This window comes from Pelophylax lessonae (assembly GCF_965119305.1).
Source record: "Pelophylax lessonae genome assembly, chromosome: 13".
Taxonomy (NCBI): Eukaryota; Metazoa; Chordata; class Amphibia; order Anura; family Ranidae; genus Pelophylax; species Pelophylax lessonae.
This window is the reverse complement of record NC_138780.1, coordinates 67,039,954-67,046,525: the sequence shown is the minus strand read 5'-3', so window position 1 is coordinate 67,046,525 and position 6,572 is coordinate 67,039,954.

Below are 6,572 nucleotides of genomic sequence, written 5' to 3'. Positions count from 1 at the left end.
TTATATCACTCTAAAGGGATAAGCTGCAAGATAACACCAACAGTTTTATGGTTCATTGGCATTACTATCGTCCACAAACTGCTAACGTGGAATGTGTCTGATGTATAAATAGTTACAAACCCGTATTAAGAAAGAATTCACAGTCATAGTCCACTTCCTTTTAATAACGTTTGATGCCTGGTTATCTCTGTCCTCACTATTCTGAATCACAAGCCCTGGACAAGCATGCAGATAGTGAAGTCAGTCTTGTGTCAAGTGTCTTGATCTCCATAACCAGCAGGGTAAGTGACTCGGAAAGTATTGAAACCTTTGGATCCACATAATAATCAGACAACAAGTATTTTTAAATAGGGGGTTCAGCATTGGCAGGCTCAGTACTTTTTCATACATGTTTTCCTAATAGTTAATATTGTAGTGCAACAGAAAAACATCAGGCTTTGACCAGGACTCATGTGGAAGCTATGACTTAAATTTCAAATTATTTAATATTAATGTTGAACTCCAGCCTTACCTTCAGTCTTGCACAGTTGTAGAGGATCCACTCTTGTACTGAAATTGCTTACCGTGAGCATCTTAAAATCTGCAGCAAGTCATTTATTGGCAGTGGAACATCCAGCATCATCTAGTTTTTATGTTCCCAGCCTGTTTGGCCCAGCCGTTTTCTGCAATGGGTTTTATTTCTTTCAATTGTGAAGGCTCAGCATAACATTTTGGCATTACTCATGGCGGTCTGCATGTAAATGCAGCCTGCCTAGGGTGGCCGCTTCCTCCAGACTGATATCTTCTAATCAAGGCACTTTGATATCTGCATACCTCCTCCAAAGGGACTCCTCCAAAGGGACTCCTCCAAAGGGACTCCTTACCATTTGCATCAGGGCTGAGGGCTCCTGATAGGAGTACTGAGATGCGGTGATATGAGGTTTTCAAGAAGATATGTATGGCACCCTGCGGGCCCCTCCAACCAGCCATGATCTGCATGCATTGCATAGAAAAACATAAACACAGTGATGACATCATTGGTCATAAAATAGGGTATGTACAGACAACAGAAAGGATTTTCCAAAAAAATAAAAATAATAATAGTTAGCATGTTGATGAAAGGAGGGGGGTTTAAAGATGTCAAAAGTAAGTAAGTAAGGAACAGATTAATTTTTCTTTTTCCATTTGTGATCCATTGGGAAGATTTCCTATCCCTGTCCTGTTGACGATGGTGACACTGTAGCAGGAAAAGACGGAAATCTCTAAACGTAGACATGGCAAACTAATGGAGGTTATAGCCTCCCAATACCCTACTTGCCATGGCGTGATACAGCGATATACCTTCACATCTCCTTTTTTGAATAAAGTAAGTAAAGAACAGTTGATTTTTTTTTTTTTTTTGTCATTTGTGATCCATTGGGAAGATTTCCTATCCCTGTCCTGTTGACGATGGTGACACTGTAGCCGGAAAAGAGGGAAATCTCTAAACGTAGACATGCCAAACTAACGGAGGTTATAGCCTCCCAATACCCTACTTGCCATGGCGTGTTACAGAGATTTACCTTCACATCTTCTCCTGGTGATGTTTTCACTAGCAAAAGAAATGAGGGATGGTACCACAGATAGAAAGTTGTTTTCTACTCTATCCAAAACTACTAATAAAAATGTTGTAGGCAGATACAGCTTAAAGTTGGAAAACCTAAACATGTTTTACCTTAAAGGAGGAGTCCAGCCTAAAACTTAAATCTCTAAATCTACTTGCAGGCACAATCTAAGATTAACCTATCTAACTCTGTAAAGTAAAATTCACTATACCTGTGCATACTTTTTTCTGAAGCCAATCCGATCTCACGCTGAGCTGTCATCGGAAGCTTCTTTATGACGGCGGGTGCAGAGGAGGTGGAGAGCAGCGGAAGCTGCATAGTAACTCTATCTGTGACGTCACTTCCTAGGCATTTCACAGTTATTGTTGGCTGTGTCCTGCACAGAGCATCTGCCACTGGAGACTGGACTGGATTGGCTTCAGAAATAAAATGTATAGCCAGTTTTGTTTTACAGGGTTAGATAGGTTAGTCTTAGATTGTGCATGCAAGTAAATTTAGAGAGTTTCGTTTTAGGCTGGATTTCCCCTTTTATTGGTTGAGCTAGATGGACTTGTGTCTTTTTTCAACCTGACTTACTATATGTAACTATATGTAATGCATTTCCTGCAAGGTAAAAATAGTTTCAGTATGCATATCACTCCCTAACCCCTACTTACCTGAGTCCGATCTCCATCTAGTGCTGCCCACATGGAAAAAAAATACATTAAAAAAAAAAAATTAATTCCCCCCCCCCCCCCAAATATATTGGAAATATATTTGAAATGCTACAATTTTGGCCATATTCAATATATTTCTAAAAAATTTTCCCTTAATATATTGGAAATATATTTTTCTTCCATATGGGTGTGCCCACCTGTAGAAACCATTGTCAGTAGCACCCGGCTACATAAAGAATGATGGCCACCCTCTGGGCACAAACATCAAAGCAGCAAAGTTTTCTCTACTTTTTTTCAGCGGTTTATAGTCAGTAGAAGAACAGATTGAAATGTAACAGTATGTAAAAAAAGAAAGGCATTAAAAAAAGAAACTATGTATTAAAAAAGTGGTAACATGCAGCTAGCTGTCAGAGAATAGAGAGCATTAGATCAAAGAGATGTAAAATCATCAAAACTGTAAGTAAACTTATGCATCAAGTGAAGAGCAGCCAAGATAAAGAATATGCATACAGTGAGGCAGTGTTTCTGGTCATCAGACTGACAGCGCCCAATGTAATCAGACAATTTTAATACAAAGCAAAGCAAAAAATGATACCTAATATACAGAGACAGGGCCAGGGAGGTTTCTTGCAAGGTTGATTAACTTTGGACACCGTCCAGTCACAGGCTGGGGGCGGGACCATGATGGCCAGGGCTTAGAGGAAGTGAGCTGAATGATGCTGGCTGTCATTCAATGCCGAAAACTGAGGACATCCAGGGGTGGAAAAAATGTCTTACAGAGTACAGCTCTGGATTGAGCAAGTTCATCGAAGCAAAATCTGCCTTTTTTTTTTATCTTTATATTCATTTTTATTGTATGTTTAGCTGGAGTTCGTCTTTAATATTTTTTTTTTTCCAACACAAAAAATATGGAACGCTTCACGAATTTGCATGTCATCCTTGTGCATGGGCCATGCTAATCTCTGTATCGTTCCAATTTTAGTATATGTCCTGCCGAAGCAAGGAACGTCTTTAATATTTTAAATGTACTGACAGTAGCAAACAGAACTCTAATAGGTTTCTCAAGGTTATTGCACTTTCCTGATTATTATTGAAGTTTGAATTTACTGCCTTATTGAATTAGCCTGATAGTGCACCCGGTTCTATGATCTACATTACACACCCAGCATTCTGTATTACAACAGAGACTGAATGTTGTTTAAAAGTTTATTACCTTCTGGAATTGTTGTATGTCGTGAGTTGACCATACGGTATTAACAGACACACCTTGGTTTAATAATTCCTGAAAAGATAGCGAAACTGTGAGCAAGGTACAATTGTAAAAGATACATGAACAAGAGTAAAGTATCCAACCTATGCACAATTGTGTAAGGAGGTATGCAAATACTACCATAAACGTTTCTCTTTGGACCACCAGCATTGTTTTTTTCTGCATCTACAGTTCACTGTATAATCTCTGAATTATTTTGTATCCTTACAAAGTAATGCATGAGAGTTACATCACCCATGGCTTGACCAGTCAAGACAGTCAAAGATTATCAGAAAAAAAAGTTACAGTGATAAGAGAGAACGTGGATATTGCATCTCTGGAGTGGAGGGCTTTGCAAAGAGAGCAGGTGTTGTGCATTTATCTTGCAAAATGCCCCCCTCCAGTGATTGAGTGAGTAATATTGTGCAATTAGGCTGACCCTATATTTTCTGTGGCTTAGCTTTCATTCTTGGTTTGACAGCTAAAGTATTTACAGTATCCCACAAAATTGAGTACACCTCTCATATTTTTGTAAATATTTATTTTGTTATATCGTTTCATGTGACAACACTGAAGAAATTACACTTTGCTACAATGTAAAGTAGTAAATGTACAGCTTGTAACAGTGTAAATTTGCTGTCCCCTCAAAATAACTCAACACACAGTCATTAATGTCTAAACCGCTGGCAACAAAAGAGAGTACACCACTAAGTGAAATTGTCCAAAAAGGGCCCAATTAGCTGTTTTCCCTCCCCGCTGTCATGTGACTCATTAGTGTTACAAGGTCTCAGGTGTGAATGGGGAGCAGGTATGTTAAATTTGGTGTTATCGCTCTCACTCTCTCATACTGGTTAAAATGTCCAAATTGGGCCCAAAGTGTCAATATTTTGTGTGGTCACCATTATTTTCCAGCACTGCCTTAACCCTCTTGGGCATGGAGTTCACCAGAGCTTCACAGGTTGCCACTGGAGTTCTCTTCCACTCCTCCATGATGACATTACAGAGCCGGTGGATGTTAGAGACCTTGTGCTCCTCCACCTTCCATTTGAGGATGCCCCACAGATGCTCAATAGGGTTTAAGTCTAGAGATATGTTTGGCCAGTCCATCACCTTTACCCTCAGCTTCTTTAGCAAGGCAGTGGTCGTCTTGGAGGTGAGTTTGGGGTCATTATCATGTTGGAATATTGCCCTGCAGCTCATTCTCCAAAGGGGGTGGATCATACTCTGCTTCAGTATGTTACAGTACATGTTGGCATTCATGGTTCCCTCAATGAACTGTAGCTCCCCAGTGCCGGCAGCACTAATGCAGCCCCAGACCATGACGCTCCCATCACCAGGCTTGACTGTAGGTAAGACACACTTGTCTATTTAGCCCCACCTGGTTGTCGCCACACACGCTTGACACCATCTGAACCAAATAAGTTTATCTTGGTCTCATTGGACCACAGGACATGGTTCCAATAATCCATGTCCTTAGCCTGCTTGTCTTCAGCAAACTGTTTGCGGGCTTTATTGTGCATCATCTTTAGAAGAGGCTTCCTTCTGGGACGACAGCCATACAGACCAATTTGATGCTGGTCTGAGCAATGACAGACTGACCCCCCACCCCTTTAACCTCTGCAGCAATGCTGGCAGCACTCAATTTCCCAAAGACAACCTCTAGATATGACGCTGAGCACGTGCATTCAACTCCTTTGGTCGACCATGATGAGGCCTGTTCTGAGTGGAACCTGTCCTGTTAAACCTCTGTTTGGTCTTTGCCACCGTGCTGCAGCTCAGTTTCAGGGTCATACCATGGGGTATCAGGAGAAAACACACTGAGGGGGGAGGTGTTGGGAGGGCATACTATGGGGTATCAGGAGGGCACACACTGGGGGGGCTGGGAAGACATACCATGGGGTGTCAGGAGGGAACACACTGGGGGGAGGTGTTGGGAGGGCATTCCATGGGGTATCAGGAGGACATACACTGGGGAGGGGGGGTTGGGAGGGCACACACTGGGGGGGTTGGGAGGACATAGCATGGGGTGTCAAGAGGGAACACACTTTGGGGAGGTGTTTGGAGGGCATACCATGGGGTGTTAGGAGGGCACACATTGGGGGGAGGTGTTGGGAGAGCATTCCATGGGGTATCAGGAGGGCACACACCAGGGGGTATTCACAATGCTTTTTTGAGCTAAATGAAAAGGACATGCATTTCCATCTGTCAGCTAACAGCACCTCTATGCTAAGCTGCAGTAACTCAGCAGATGTAGCATAGAGGTCCTTGTAAACGAATCCACCATGTACAGCTAGCTGAGCCTACCTCCAGGAACATTCACTCGGCTCCCTCTGCTCATCTGCTCACACTTCCCTCTTCCAGGCGGGCGCGATCTCCGTGGTCAGGTACATCCCCATCTCGCCCACTCACGCAGCAAGCAGCCTGCAGGAGATAGGCTGGAAACCTGCTAGGGGAGGTACAGGGGGCGGAGTGTCAAGTGTCTATGTGTACTGGCTGTGAGTTGTCCCGACTGCAGCTCTGATTTCCCGGGGTGCGCTCGGCCTCACAATCAGTAATATTTTCTCGGGGGGAGCAATTGCCCCTTTGTCCCCCCCGCCGAACCCCGGAGAGTGACTCACCGAACCCCTGGGGTTCGATCGAACCCAGGTTAAGAACCACTGGCCTAGGCCATCTTTATGTAGAGCAACAATTATTTTTTCAGATCCTCAGAGAGTTCTTTGCCATGAGGTGCCATGTTGAACTTCCAGTGACCAGTATGAGAGAGTGAGAGCGATAACACCAAATTTAACATACCTGCTCCCCATTCACACCTAAGACCTTGTAACACTAATGAGTCACATGACAGCGGGGAGGGAAAACAGCTAATTGGGCCCTTTTTGGACAATTTTACTTAGTGGTGTACTCACTTTTGTTGCCAGCGGTTTAAATATTATTGGCTGTGTGTTGAGTTATTTTGAGGGGGCAGCAATTTTACACTGTTATACAAGCTGTACTCTCACTACTTTACATTGTAGCAAAGTGTCATTTCTTCAGTGTTGTCACATGAAAATATATAATAAACTATTTACAAAAATGTCAGGGGTG